Raw genomic sequence first — 16,205 nt, forward strand, 5'->3', positions numbered from 1 at the left:
TGACAGGAGAAGAACCATCAAAACTAACAGATAGGTTGGCATGGATTCTCAAAATCAAAATCCGTCAACTATCCAAATTCAATTCAATTCAAGAGAGTCATAAAAGTTGATAAAAGTTTAATTGGACCGGTTAGTTTAGTTTGGATTGAGTTGTTAATGCCTTTACAATGATGAACCAGAAGGGACTGAAACCAGCTAGAATTTCTTATGGCCCAAGGAACAAGCCCAACCCAAGCAAAGCTAGCAAGACCGAAAGCACAAAACCAAAGGGAACTAAGTATAAACAAACTAGGAACAAAGGCTTATTTGAATACATACAATATTATATACGTTGAGTAGCGAGGGAGTTGACTTAACCTTATAATGGGTTAGCCATAATATTTTGGTTTAAATTCGTCATTGGCGAGAATCAAACCGAATACTTCTCATTTATAAGGAAAGAAGAATACTAGTACACAGTAGTATTAAGTGGCAAGAACAAACAACCTTTTAGGAAAAAAAGGTCAAGTAGACATCCAAAAACTAGCATTTCCTCATAAACCAACACAAGAGCATTGGAAACATATCATACTTACGTAAGTCACACAATAAATTAGTCATAATTACATTTACACCTAACTAGGTTACTAGTCATTCATGAAAGAGTAGCTATGTTCCACTCGTTATGATCTCTAGACATTCTATTTCTAGAGATAACAACGAGTGGAAACATCCATCTTCTTCTCCAAAAACTTTAAATCTAAACCCCTGGTGCTCACCAGTGTTATCAATAACGTTATTAAAATAAAAAAAAAATTGTGGGTGTCCAGATATCAAAATTTGGTGAATAGGTGTTGCAAATACACAAGGCCTGTAATTTCGGGCTTGGTCCATATCAGCCTCTGAAGGCCCAAAGAACAAACCCACCAGCCCAGATATGTCGAATAATCTAGAACCGAAATAACCTATCGATGCGGCCGAATAAACAACATGTCGTGTTTGATAAGGTCAATGACGAGGAACGTGCTTTGCGATAACGCAATGTTTTCTCCGTGATTTCCCCACCGCCAAATCCACCAAACGCATCAATAACAGCCGTTGATCACGATGATAAGAAAACAATCTCAACCGTTCGTGTCCATTTATCCTCGTATAAATGTAGGTTAGGGTGCCTGCTTATCAACCATTCAAGATTCAACGCCACCAAATCTTCCCCCCCACCCGACCAAAACCCAAAAAGCTCCATGAGCCTCCCGACCTCTTCTCCAGATTTACGCTCCATGGATTGTTTTCGCTGTCGATTTCCATCGGATTCGCGTCGATCGTATCGAGATCTACGCGTGGATGGTGGTTTGAGATTGTGAGGTGATGGATTGAGCTGCTTTTGAATTCAGCTGGTTTCACCAGCGCGAGCTTCTGTGTTCGCCGATCTTCGATTCGGATTCACAGGTTCGGATATGTTTTTGTTTCGTTTCACTAACCTGGATATGAATTTATGTATCAAGTCGTTATTGTTTTTGCATTTTTGTGTAAGTTTTGATGATTTGCAAAGAATTTTACCTTTAGTGTCTCTGCTTTCCTACATATTTTGATTGATGTAAGTTTTTGTATCCAAACAGATTTCGCAGACGGAGCTCTAACCAAATCAGAAGTATTCGACATCGTTTCAGCTGCTGATCCGATTCGATCTCCTGGTGGCTGAAGAATATCTATCAGAAGATTCACATGTAATCTTGATCGAGGGTCATGATTGTAATTTCATGAGTGTAGCCGGAAGATTGTGGGGATTTGGGTTGGGAGTATTGGTTGAATTGGATGGATGTATAAGATATCGGGACGAAAGGCTCGGTGTAAGGGCCGAGTCCTGGACCGATCTTTGTCATCCGACCTTTGCCATGACAGGTGCGCTTGCATGGCGGGTCAAAAACATCTCAATAAAAAATAACGAATTTTTGGTTTTGAGGGGAGACAGCATGGGGTTTTTTTGCCCGGGGTCTCCCCTCCGGTGTGGTGTGCGCTCTCTGTCTTTGTCTTTTTGTTCCGTCTTTCAATTTTGCTAGCCGCCAACCGCAAACAGTCGGACATGGATTCCGGACAACTACAAATGCATCGATATCTCGCCTCCAAAGGTATTATCTGACAGCCTATTTTAATTGATTTACACAGGGAACATATAATCACGTGCACGATTAATTAGGTCTCATGCTCACATTTTCTTAAATCAATGTGGGATTAATCTAATTTTTTGCACACACTATGAAGCCTTCAATCGATATAACCTATATTTCTTGGAACTTAGGGATTGATAGAAATGAACAATAATAATTCTTCAGTTTGCTAATTGTGGAGTTCTTCAATCAACTCCTTTTATTTTGAAGGTAAATTAAGTTATTTAATCTCCATTTATATTGTAAATTACAATTTATAATCTTTGATCCAGGAAAAAAAAACACCTCTATTATTTTAAAGGTAAATTAAGTTATTTAATCTCTATTTATTGTAGAATACAAATTACAACATTTGATCCAAAAAAAAAAAGAACTTTCTAATTGAAAGATCCACCCATGACCAATAATTACTGGGTAATTTTGCAATCTACTTATGCCACACTCCACACATTCTATCATACTACATAACAATGCCCGCTTCCAAAATCTATCCGGCTTACTTTTTAAAGTCATACCCATGATACCATTATGTACTGATTATTGCCTCGTTATTAATGTTTATTGCCTCGTTATTATTGTACATTCAAATTCTATGAGCTGAGAGTGGGACTGTACCCTGAAGTGCCTATTTTGTTATTGTCTGATCTCAATTGATGTTACTAGATATTGTGAGATCTGTTAATGCATGGCTCTTTGTAATATTATGTAATTATGTTGCTTTGGCTGCCATTGTTGCAAGCCATGCCTTGTATTCAAATTAGATGATTCTAGGGAGGTTGGCTGCCGGAAGCTCTCTTCTCGAGGAGTCCTAATAGCCAGAATGAAGTCTCTCATATCATTTACAAGTTAATCGAAATTCTACTCAAATCAAGCTGCGTGGTCATGGGGAAGATACAAATTTCGTTACGTTGCAGTCTCTTTTCCCATAACTTGAGGTGACCAAGGAAACGAGTTGAGCTTCACAATCTTTGGTCTTTAAAGTTTTAAATCTCAGCAAGTAATAGTTTCAGTTAATTTACCTTTTGTGATTGAATCCATTGCGAGGATTATTTCATGTGCCCATTAGCATTATCATTTATTTATTCTGTTCATTTGTTAAGTTGAGATAGAATATTCAACACCCCCCCCCCCCCCCCCCCCCTCCTCCCCCCAAAAACAAAAAAACTAATTTTGATTGTTAAATTGTTCTATTGAATTGCGGTACGTACATAATGGATCAGATTGTGGTGTGTGGATTTGTTAGATTTACACTTATTGTTATTGATTTTGATTATGTTTCAAACGGTATTTCTGCGTATCCGTTTTATGTTTCTATTATTGTGCTTCTATGAAGATTACTTACGTATGCTGTTTTGGTCCGTTCATGATATCTTTCTTGTTATGATCCACGGGGTTTAACCCCAAAGAACAAAAATTAGCTGGAAGCATTTGTGTCACTGTAAATTGTTTGTAAAAATGAAACAGCGGCGTTTTGAATTTGGACAAGTTGGATGCTGTTTAGGGTTGCATGAGAAGGTGTAGGTTGTTTTGTTCCTGGGCTGTGGAATAATTGTGCGACTGTTGCTCTACTGAGGACAATTTTTTTTTTATGCCCTTGGAAAGGTTTTTTAAGATCTCTATATGAGTTGACAAGTAATTGACTCCAAGTTAAATACTTTGTAGTTTACAAGTTTGGAGCAGGGTTTAGAGATCGACTAGTGTCCCGCTCTAGTGGTTTTCAACTCCCGGTCTAGAGGCATTCAACTCATATGGATGGCAAGTATGTGTAATATTTACGGTGCTCTTATTGTTGGCTAATTGTGGGGCTTAGCTTAATTCTCCTTCATTCGAGTTAAATTCTATCCCCATTCAAATAGACATCTCCCTTTTGCTAAACGTGAGTTGGCAAGTTATTGTTTGTGCTGGAAACTTCTTATTGGAAAGAAGAAACTGAAAAACTAGGTGTTGATGGTGTTTCTCATTTTGCCTCGTCAATTGAAACGAAGATCTGTAAGCTCAAAAATGGTAGAGCGCTCGGGGTCCTTGACAGGGCTTTTGAGAGGTTGGTGGTTCGAATCCATCCAGATCTGCTCTGAGTTGACCGTTAGATGGTTTGGTTACGTCGGGTGAGGGTTTAGGTTTGCCTTCTGTTTCCTTTTTTCAGTCTGTTTTCTTGCTTTTGCATTTTGATCCAAAATTATATTTACGCTAAAGGTTTGGGAAAATAATTGTTCGTTTGGAAGTGTTTTTAAAATAGTTGAAGGGGTTTTGGTGAAATGTTTTTATTACTAATTCTTAATAAAAATGCAAGTGAATAGTGCTTCGATATTTTTTCTAACCGCTTTACATCTGTCTTTGTGTTGTTACAACGGTTTAGGCAGCTCAGGTATCTTTCTTTATATGTAAGCATGTCCGGTTTGGTACTAGATTATTTACTTTTTGAATATTGCCAGCCTTTTTGTGGCAAATACAATATTCTAGAAGCATGATTAAGAAAATTGGCGCGGGTGAATCCTAATTATAGTACAAGACTAATACGCACATGTGCTGGATTCCCACTCCACCTACTAAAGCGGCAAATTAATGTGTCCTGCTTGGTAACCGGTACCACCCTTCCCATATCAGCCTTCGATTTCAAAGACAAAAATTCAATCCTAACCGTCCATAGCATCCCATCTCTAGTATAAATTACGCTAGGCTGGGTGAATCCAAAACCATTCAACGGCTTCAATGTCTCTTCCTCTCTCTCTGTCCACAACTCTATTGGTCCTCCTGAGTCCTGGGTAGTTCTACTCCTGCAAATCCAGTCTGCATGGATTGCTTTCTCTTTCGATTTCTTTTGAATTCTGGTAGATTGATTAGAGATCTGTATATCGATGCCGGTTTTAGATTGTGAAGATGTTTTGAGCTGCTGTTGAATTGAATAGCTAGTTAAAACCAGCTCGATTTGTTCTTCTTCGATGTTCGATTCAGATTTACAGGTTCGTATGTGATTTTAATTCGTTTTTCTTATCTTGATATGCTATCGATTTGTAAATCTGCAAGCTGAATTGATTCAGTAGTTCCCTACAGAGTCTGATTGCTCTGTGATTGTTTATCCAATCAGATATGGCTAAGGAGCTGTTGTTGAATTCAACGAGGTTTCAGGCGAGCTTGATTCAAGCGTTGTTTCAGCCTCTGCAGAACTGACTCTCCGGTAGTTAATGGTAGTTAATGGTGCTGTAAGTGATGTACATTCGTAAATCGAAGGGCATGATTGTAATTTGATGAGTGGGAAACTGAAGGCTGGGGGATTTGGGGGGTGGGGATGGGTTATGAATCGGATGTATAAGTTGTCGGGACCAAAGGTTCAGAGAAAGGGCCGAGTCCTGGACCGATCTTTGTCATCCGGCCTTTGCCATGACAGGTGCGCTTGCATGGCAGGTCAAAAAACATATCTCAATAACAAGTAACAATTTTTCGGTTTGGAGGGGAGACGGCATGAGTTTTTTTCTCCCCTCCGGTGTGTGGTGTATGCTTTTTGCCTTTTCATTCTGTCTGTTTTATTTTTGCTCTCTTGCCACATGCATAGCAGTCGAACATGGATTGTTGGCAACAGCAACGACCTCGAAATCTCATCGCCAAAGGTATTAATCTAACTAAATCTATTTGCACAGTCTAGTCATAATTAATTAGTTTCATTCATAGTTGCATATATCTCGTTAATCATGTATGCTTACAAAGATGGCCATCGGCGCATCAAATTTATTTCTTTTGCAAGTCATATTATGAGGCAAATTCCAGACATGTGCAGTAATTGTTGCCTCGTTACGAAGCTACTACAGATTTTATTAAATGAGAATGCAACAGTGTTATGTTATTAATTATTGTATTGGCTTGTTCTTTCATAATTTGATCGCAATGGATGTTATGTTATATTCTGGGATCTGGTTGTAATATCATGTAATAATGCTTTTGGCTGCTATTTATACGGCCATGGATGTATTCCCGTAGTTTGTTGTAAGGGAGTGTCTGCTGGAAGCTCTGTTTTTTTAGGAGCCCCAATGATGTCTCTGCTCAAATAAAAGCTGCTCGGTCATGCGGAAAGTCTAATTCCGTTGCCCTGCAATCTCTGTGAGAAGTTCTGAAGTGCAATGGTATAAGTTGAGCTTCACATTCCCTTTGTTGTAAAAGTCATTGCAAGTCCTTGCAACGAGTCATTACAAAGATTATTTCAGATTTGGCTATCAGGATTATGTATTTAATTATCTTATTCATGTCGGAGTTATGTTTGAATACTTTGCACCTGATTTTTTTCTATTAAATTTTGGAGGAATTGGAGTTATTTCGTTTGGAAGATACAGGTTTAGTTGATGTGAATGTAGTCGGCGGAACTATATGTAATTTGTAGTTCTTTTTTGGCAGTAGAGTTCCATTTGTTGGTTTTGATTTTGAATATGTTAGTTAAAACGTCATGCTCAGTCTTTGAAGGATATCGTCCTTGGCATTCGTCTTTGAAGCCACTATTGATAAGTGTTTACTTTTATATTTGTTGTTGAAAATGAGATTGAAATTGTTACAGAGGGCAAACCCTAGTGATGGTGGTTTCGCATACCAGCCCCTTGGTTCTGAGTTTTGAATTTGATAGGTCGAATATCAGACTTTTGTTAGGGTTTGAATGGAGAATGCATTGTATGCAATAAAGATCTGTAAGCTCAAAAATGGTAGAGCGCTCAAGTCCTTTCTGGTCTTTGAGAGGTTGGTGGTTCAATCCACCCAGATCTGCACTAAATTTTTCACAATGCTCGTGCTTCTTTCCGATCGGCAGGTGGACCTTTTGTGGTGCATCAACATGGATGATGATGTAGTAAAGGAGCCAAGCAGGGCAACCAGAAGGGGAGTTAGGCCATTTCCAACCGAATGGTCCAAAGAGTCGAAAATAGCCTGAAAACCGTCTCCAATTGAGGGTTTTTTCTTTTTTTTTTTTTACAGTTTTATTATTATTTTTTATTTACAAAATTTTTCCTATAACTTCTATTTTTCATATTTTTTTTAAAATTTCATTTTTTCCTATAACTTTTATTTTACAAAATTTGTTTCATATATTTTTTTTAAATTCCATTTTTTCCTATAACTTCATATTTTTTATACTCCTACAATGGTGGATGATGAAGATGATGTTGATTATGGATATTAAATTTAAGTTGTTGTAGTTTTTAAATTTAAGTTAATGTTGTTTTTGAATTTAATTTGTAGTTTTTAAATTTGATTGTCATTTTTAAATTTTAGTTGTAGTTTTTAAATATAAGTTGTTGTTGTTTTTAAATTTAAATAATAAATTATGTTTGGCCCTTTGGCCCTCGGTTGAAGACGACTTTTTGTGACAGAGCTAAAACGAGCCCTCTGGCCCTTGGTTGGAGACGGAGGCAAATATGTCCATGTACTGTTCATTAAAATATTAATATCTTAGAGGGTAGGGCTAAAACGAGCGCCATCTCCAACCGAGGACTGGCCAGATAGCTCGTTTTAACCCTTTGGCCCTCCAAGAAATTAATTTTTTTAATGAATAGTACATGGCCATATTTGCCTCCGTCTCCAACTGAGGGCCAAAGGGCCAGAGGGCTCGTTTTAGCCATGTCACAAAAAACCGTCTCCAACCGAGAGACAAAGGGTCATAGGGCCAAACATAATTTATTATTTAAAAATTACAACTTAAATTCAAATCCAACGGCTAAGTGATGTTAGCATAATGTCAGCTAGCCGTTGGATTTGAATTTTTCTTTTGCTATAAATATGGTGGATATTGGGCTATAATTCACACAACTTTGAATTCAATCTATTTCAATTCAATCTTTTTCCAATTAAGTTTGCAATGAATTCCAACTTTGGATCTTTTTCAATACGTTCTCATGCCACAAACAAGTACCTACAACAGGATATTGTTGCACATCTTTGGGGCAAAAGAAGCATGAAGTAGGCGTTTAAGTTTTATGTTGTTATATGTTTTCAAAAATATTGTTTTAAGTTTCATGTTGTTAAATGTTTTTTTTATGTTGTATAATTTGTATGTTGGTTAATGTTATTTAATGTTGTTTCCTCTATTTACCAATTCAACCAGAATGCACAATGTTTCGGAACCCATGTAAAATCAGGAGTTCAATTCCTAATATTGACGGAATTGGATTACTTACACAGAGGTAGTATTTGGATTTCGGGGAGAAGGCTTCATCCGGAATCAAACTTTTCTTCCCAAAGCACCCTTCACCTTCAGCACTCCCTTCCATCTTCTCGTTGTCATCCGCCATCATCTCCAACAACTCTGTGCTCCTCCGCCGCCTTCTCTATGCGCCCCATGCATTGCCGTGTTGAACATTTTCGAATTGGGGCTCGGTTGCCGATTCTAATTCCAAAGACTGCAAATTCAAACTCTCGTTAGAATTTATAGGGGATAAAGATTGCAATTGGGCATCCTTTAAACACTTGAAATATCAACCAGTCAACAACATATTAGAAGGAATCATTACGCAGAGCCGCATAGGGAAGGTCAGGGCAAAGCATAATCAAATCAACCAAAAATAAAAATTTACATAGAATGCTTACCTTGAATCCTTGATGGTGAGGTAGGGAGGGAGAGCAAAGAATGGTCGGAGTCTCAGGGAGGGTGGTCGCGGTCGAGCGTGAGTGAGAAGGTGAGGATGAGGCATTTTGTTAGCAGATCAGAGAATGAAAAGGACTGATCAGATTGGATTTAAAAGGACCTAAAAAACCTTTCTCACATAAATTAAAAATAAAATAATTTTTTATTAAAGATAAAAAAGATTAGCATATAATATAGATTATTTAGAATATGAACATTTTAGTAATGACATTAGTTTTCATTCCGATTCATGACAATTAGTTAACAGCTTATATGAACTCAACATTATTCCTACTCCGTTTTCAGACAGTTTTAGTAAACAACCTCAATAGGAATCTAATTCTAATTCTATCTCATTTCAATTCATTCTCAATCCAATTCATCCTTAATTCAATTCTTCTTAATTTGATTACGGATCAGTAAACATGCTCTAAACGTGTATCGGATTCCCAAACAAAGAAGAAAAGCCATGGTCCCACCACTTGTCCTCCCCCACTAAGCGGCAAAATAACGTGTCTTGGATGGTAACGTCCAGGTCATAAACCACCAAACACGACATCCCATACTAGTCGTCGATTTCAAAGATGCGAAATCAATCTTAACCGTCCATGGCAACCCTTATCCCATTATAAAAGTTACGTTAGGGTGGATGGCTCTAAACCATTCAGGTTTCAACGCTACCTTATGTTCTCTTTCTCTCTCCACAACTCTATAGTTCCTCTTTTTCTGCAGATCTTCTCTGCATGGATTATTATCTTCGTCTGATTCTTCCGGATTCGTGTAGATCCGCTTGGGATCTACCCGTTGATGGTGGTTTGGGGTTGTGAAGATGGTTTGAGATGCTTTTGGAGTTTTGCTGGTTTGACCAGCTTGTGCTTGTGTTCTTTGATTCAGATTTTAAAGGTTCGTATGTGTTTTCGATTCGATTTGGTTATCTAGATATTAATTATTTGGTTGAATTTAATAGATCTGCAGCGTATTTCAGCTAGATACAGCTTCTGATTGGTTTTTATTTATTTATTTTGTTTTCGATCAGATGCATCTACCGACCTCTGACACCGATGGAGGTTCGAAGCCTTGATGTTTCCGAGATCAATTCGATCGAGATCGTTTCAACATCTGCAGATCTGATTTGTCCTTGCGGCTGAAGGGTGCAAACTCATGTATATTGGTTAATCGAAAGCTATAACTGTAATATGATGATTTGGAAGGTGAAAGCTGTGGTATTTTTGGGTGGATTTGGGTTTGCACGGATGTAAGAGATGTCGGGACGAAAGGCTCGGTGGAAGAGCTGAGTCCTTGACCGATCTTTGTCATCCGGCCTTTGCCATGGCAGGTGCGCTTGCATGGCAGGTCAAAAAATCTGAATAAAAAAAATAAAGATTTTTGGTTTTGAGGGGAGACAGCATGGGGTTTTTTTGGCCCAGGGTCTCCCCTCCGGTGTGTGGTGTGTGTCCCTTCCTTTTGTGCTGTGTTTTATTTTCCGCTCTACTGCCTGCGCATTCAAACACGGATTCAGCACATCAACGACGGCATAACTCACCGCCAAAGGTATTATCTGACTGCCTATTTCCATTGATATGCATCTGATACTATATTAGCTCCAGTTACACAGAAAACCCGTAATTATTATGCACCAATAGTTCGCCTCATGCTCAATTTACTTCAAATTAATGTGGGTTTAATCGTATTTGTAGTCCAATTATCTAATCTGGGTTAATATTATAGATTGATGTAATCCAATATAACCGGGTACATGAGGATTGGTAGACATGCATGATAATGTTTTTTGTCAGTTAGCTGAATTATGTTTTTCAAACTACTTCACTTGATTGCAAGGTAAAGGGAGTTTATGCAACCCTAACTGTATATAGGAAAATGCCTGCAAGACCAACTATTTAGAATAAAGTTCATAAACCATATGATGTGGTTGCTGATGATTGGATTATTACTGGAGTCCTTATTTCAGGTTTTTATTTTTTTTGAACAAACGATACTATCGGGTTGGTGAATGGGCTTAAGCCTCAGTGCGGTTCAAATTTGCTTTACGCGAAAATTGAACTTATGACCTATCAATTACAAATGAAGTATTATTGTGAACTTAATCTAAAAAATTGGTCCACCTTGCATTACCCCCATATATGGTTGCAAAGTTATCCTCGAATTATTTTCTCTACTTAACAATTATCTTTCCAAACTATCCTGGATTGTTGTTAAGTATTTGTTGACTTGCCTCAAGGCATTTGTTATTGGATTCGATACAATTGCATCAATAATCAATTGTACCTCATATGCCATGTAGTCGATCTTATCCGCTTACGAAACTCCTGTCCTTGTGCACTCATTCAATATAACCTACGTTGTTTTTGGAATTCATATTTACAATATGCTTATAATCCTTTCCAAATATTGCCTCGTGCCTTCTATACTACATTATGTTGAATGAGCTGAAAATTTTATTACCAGTCTTGAAGTTGGAATTTAAGTTTTGTGTTGTACCCTGAATTTTTAATGGGTATTGATTACAATTCAAGTTAATAATGTATTCTTGGAGATGATATTATGCGGATCCCTTGTAATACTCTGTGATTTTGTTGCCTTTGGCTGCTATTGCTTCAATATTTGAAGATTGTATTACCATTAGATGGCACCAAGGATTTTGGCGACCGGGCTAACCGGTGCTCTCTCATCTGCGAAGACTGAAGCCAGAATGTTTCTTCAATTGCAAGATAATCGAATTATATGCTGTTCGTTTGTGGGGATTATCTAATCCCGTCTGCAATCTGGATTCGGGGATTTTGAGGTGAACAACGAAACAAGTTTTGCTTTCTATTGCCATTTCAACAATTACTTGCATACGTAGAGATAATGTTTTTAATTTACAAGTTACGGTGTTGCCTCATTATGCGATGTGGGTGTTCGAGTAGTATAACAACCATATTTTTTTTAGTTGTCTTATTTCCATTTTAGTTGCATTCAAGCGGTTTTGATATTTACAATGGGTCGGTTTTTTGGTTTTTATCTTGTTGAAAGCTTAAGTTTATTTTGTTGAAAGCTCAAGGAATGGACGTCTTATTTGGTGGGTAGTTTTTAGTTTGCTTAAAAAAGTGAATAAAGAATTAACTGAAAAGCAATGTTATTATCTAACAGTTGCTATATATAAATTCAATCTTTGTTGTGGTATATTGATTTTGGGAAGGATGGATGGGGGAACAGTTTGGTATATTCGTTTAATCCCATATGAATTGACCATAGAAATATGTATTTATTTCTGTCTGGTATGATTTATCTATGTAAATTTTTTTTTCACTCCAATTGTGGAGACTTTTTCAGCAAATTCAGAACACAGCGGTACAAAAAAACAGTATCTAACTACAGTAAGTGTACTCCTAAAAAGTTCACCCTGTTTTGGTTTGAAGCAGCATCTCTTTGGAAAGGGATTATCTTCGGATCTGTTCTTTCTAATCCCTCAAGTTTGGAGATTCGGGTTATTGAAATATGATCTAATGGATACAAAGAGAGGTTTGCAAAAATTTGGGTTTGATTAAATTTCAATGGTCCGGACTTGGTGGATTAGTAGAAAAGGATTTGTAGAGGATCTCTTTCCCCTACCGTGCCTGCCTGAATCATTTTGCTTTGTCGGTTGCTTAAATTGAATTACGAGACATGTTTGAAATGAAAGATCTGTAAGCTCAAAATTGGTAGAGCGCTCGGAGTCCTTTGCTGGGCTTTGGGAGGTTGGTGGTTCGAATCTACCCTGATCTGCTATTCTTTTGATTACGAATTTGTCCGGCCATGGTGGGCTGAGCCTTTAAATTATTTTATTATGGGCTGCCTTGTTTTCCAATGAGTCCGCATTTATGTTCGCTCCTCCCTTTCTTGTTAGGGGACGTGGTAGGATTGTCTTATTTTATTGGATTTTTTAATTAGGAAAATTACACATACTTTTGATACTGAATTATATATTGAGACAACACATTTTAAACATTTTAACGAGAGACAAAAGTTATTAAATGTGAAAGATGGCATTACTGGCTTTTTCTTATGTGTAGTTTAACTTACGAAAATACATTTTTACAATGGTAAAGTCTTTTCATACTTCTATCTCAATTCATCTGTTGCTCTCCTTTTACAATGGTAAAGTCTTTTCATACTTTTATCCAATTTGATCGCTACGGTAAGCTTTGCGATTTTCAAGCTCATTGAAAGTGATAGGAAAATTTTAAATTTTTGGTTGATTTTCTCTGAATCATGGAGTTTTTTTGGTTGACAATTTGTTGTTGTTTGTTTGATTACAGAACGAACAAGCTTTGGTGAAAACTGATCTTGCGCTAGCAAGATCATCATCGTCTCCAAGGTCACTGGCTTTATAGTTAAGTTTAATCCTATATTGCTATGCCAATTAGAATACGAAATATTAAAAAAAAAATCGAAATGTTTTTGTCCCTGAATGGATGCAAAGTATCTATGCTTATGAATATTGCAAACTTATTTAAGTACATTTCTTTGTCACTGGCTCTGACCTGGTAAAACAAATCAAACAATATTATTATTTTTTTACAACTTAATGGAAAAATAACTGATTTTTGTAATTTCCTCCTGTTCATTTTTGTTGTTCATAGTACTAGAAAAATTAAGATAGCATTTGTTGTTCTTTTTGTAAGGTTTTTATGATGGAACGATACTTCTACTTTGGATTTAAGTATCTTACCTTGTTCACTATTTACCTAAATTAGAGCAGCTGTGTTATTGAGTTGACTTTTACTAGGGTCAAATTATTTGAAACTGATTCTACAAAAATGGTTGAGGATGAGTTGAAACTGATTCTGGAAAAATGGTCGATGACGGGTTGAATTGATTCTGCATAAATGATTGAGGACATGTTGAATTGATTATGCAAAAATGGTCGAGGACAAGGAATTGATTTGCAAAAATGGTCGAGGATGGATTGAACCAATTCTGCATAAATGATCGAGGTCGGGTTGAACTGATTATACATAAATGGTCGGGGACCAATTGAACTGGTTCTGCAAAAATGGTCGAGGATGGATTGAACCGATTGTGCGAAAATGGCCAAAGATGAGTTGAACTGATTTTGCAAAAATGGTCGAAGATGAGTTTAGCTAATGACACATTAATTTTGTTGGAGTTGTGAAGAATAAGTTTATTAATAACTCTAAAGCCTTAAGGGTGTGATTGGTATTTTAAAATATTGTTTCCATGTTTTTGGGTTGGGCTTTAGTTGTTTTTATGTTTTTATCTCTCATTGACATGTTTAAAAACTAGTGGAGTTTTTTGAAATATAATGAAATTTTTTGTCTCTATATATAAAGCTCCCTTCTAATCACAAATTTGTCCATGTGTAAAATGACTGATAAGGACATTCATTATCCTCTTTTGCGTTTTAAAAATGGTTGGGTTCCAAGCCTAGTTTACCTTAAACCCTAACTCATCTTTTGATCTCCTTATATTCAGGGAAAGCCAAAAAAAAAAAATATATATATATATTGGATTTAAAAGATGACTTTTTTTTCATTGAAGAAGTAGAAGATGACGTTTTATTTTTCCATTGAAGAGGTAAAAGAATAATATGTTGTGTGGATTATTTGAATTTGCCGCATCATATATTTTAATTTGTTATTGTTGAAAATTTTCTTTTGAATTTGGATAGCTTTGTGGTTTTCTATTTGACTTTGTATACTAGTGACTTCAAGACAGCAAAAGAATTTGGCCAACATATCCGTATTTTCATTTGCATGTTGGAAGAAAAAAAAAAAGTATCATGAATGGCAACATATGCTTGACAGCTCTGAGAAACACAAAACTCAATGGCAAAGCTAGCACCACATCCTCCAGATGTATCTTTTACTCTGAGATGTGCAGGTTTCAGTTTCTTAATTTTAGTTTTATATATTATTTATTTATATTTTTTTAAGAGAGGGTTTTATAATTTCATATGTATGTATATGTTAATGGTTATTTTGAGAATAATAGTGGGTGATGAAATAACATTTTAATTTTTAAAAATTTTTAAGGTGGGTGGGTTTATAACGTAGGTGAGAAAATTAGACAATATGATCAGTCTAGTAGCTTTCTATTTTTTTCTTTTAAATTACAGTTTACACCACATGAACAAGTAATTATCTAAAATACAAAAAAAGATACTATTTTTTTCATGCGTGTCCAATTGTTATTTGTTGGAAGATAGGAGTACCTATTTCTAGGATCTGCATGTTTGCTCACCATCTTAAGTTGTTGGTAGGTTCGATTTAATCTATCTGTTACACAATTTCAACATTTGGATTTTAGGTACAATGAATGGCAGAGGAACGAGAATATTTCTGTTTCTCAAAGGAAGGAGCCAAAGTTTTGTCGTATTGAAAGTGTATTTCTTTCTTGATTATCTTCAATGGAGAGATGCAAAGCCACGTTTATCGCAATTACTCCTTTACAGTTTACAGCTAAAACTTTTGAAGAGCTTTTCGACTAACAAAAAATGTAAAATGCACTTATGCTCTTAGCAATCGCATGAGGTACACTACAAATCGAAGGCTAGGGTTCTTTTGGGCCAATTCTTGTATGTCGTATGTGTAGTTTATATGGGACAAAGAAAAGTAATTGACATTGTTTTACGATTTCTATAGAAACAAATCCAGGTCGTTTACTTCTATGCCCGTCTTTGGATATCTGTTTTTAATGAGCATTACAAAGGATTGGTTTGCATCTTCATAACAAGATAGAAGGACCAAGACGAAGAGAGTCGGCCATGAGTTTACCATTTTCTTTTTTGTACAAATCGGTGCAAGGATGAGAATAAAGCTCGAGTGTCGGGGAGCGTCTCTACTTTAGCCAATGTGACGCCAATTCTTTTCTTCATTGAACAATGCTTCTTCAAGTCCTCATTTCGGTTTATGATCATGTCCCATTCTCGAAGGAGGAAAGGGGGATCTTAGTTTTAAGTTGGGAGTCTTGCAATGTTTCTTCTTCTTGTGTTGTGGGAATGTTTCTCTATGGTGTGTTTGGACCATGGATCACTCAATTGCAAGAATTTAAGCTAAGTTAGTAAGAAATGCACTGCAAAATGTTCAAAACATGAATTTCTTTTTTTTTACAAACAATAGCGTTAATGGGTTAACTAGTTTAGTTGTTAAAAGGGGAGAGGAAGTGGTTAACATTGAACCCGTACCATAATGTATAGACATGATTACACATCGTCACTGCGGTAAAACACCATCTGCTTAAAAACATGAATTAGAAAGACTAGCAAGAGTGCGAAGAATTTCGAGGAATTTGCAAAATACTACTAAAACCTTTGTAATGCTAATGTTAATGCATTTCCAATTCCTTTATGTTTCGTGTACCGGTCAGCATTATACCATCAAGGACCCACAAGAATTTCCTTTCAACCAGGAGGCCAATCACAACGCGACACATATCAACATCAGAGGCCAATCACAGCATGA

The 16,205-nt window shown here is 36.5% G+C and overlaps 2 long non-coding RNA genes across 5 annotated transcripts; both read left to right on the forward strand.

The window, feature by feature from the left end:
- Positions 1–997: 997 nt before the first annotated feature.
- Positions 998–8,206, forward strand: LOC137731487 (uncharacterized). 3 transcript variants are annotated; one of them, XR_015956664.1, is made up of 4 exons: positions 998–1,428; positions 1,599–5,107; positions 5,233–6,829; positions 6,934–8,206. It is a non-coding gene; the product is annotated as an uncharacterized LOC137731487 (long non-coding RNA). The 3 variants fall into 3 exon arrangements; XR_011068271.2 differs by lacking the exon at positions 6,934–8,206 and having other exon boundaries at positions 5,233–5,752; positions 5,887–6,382; XR_015956665.1 differs by lacking the exon at positions 6,934–8,206 and having other exon boundaries at positions 5,199–6,382.
- Positions 8,207–9,295: 1,089 nt separating this feature from the next.
- LOC137731482 (uncharacterized) lies at positions 9,296–15,410 on the forward strand. Of its 2 annotated transcripts, XR_015957329.1 has the most exons (4): positions 9,296–9,645; positions 9,779–14,319; positions 14,457–14,625; positions 15,052–15,410. It is a non-coding gene; the product is annotated as an uncharacterized LOC137731482 (long non-coding RNA). The 2 variants fall into 2 exon arrangements; XR_011068270.2 differs by having other exon boundaries at positions 14,457–15,410.
- Positions 15,411–16,205: the final 795 nt, after the last annotated feature.

This window comes from Pyrus communis, chromosome 15 (genome assembly GCF_041283825.1).
Source record: "Pyrus communis isolate YQ-2024b chromosome 15, ASM4128382v1, whole genome shotgun sequence".
Classification (NCBI taxonomy): Eukaryota; Viridiplantae; Streptophyta; class Magnoliopsida; order Rosales; family Rosaceae; genus Pyrus; species Pyrus communis.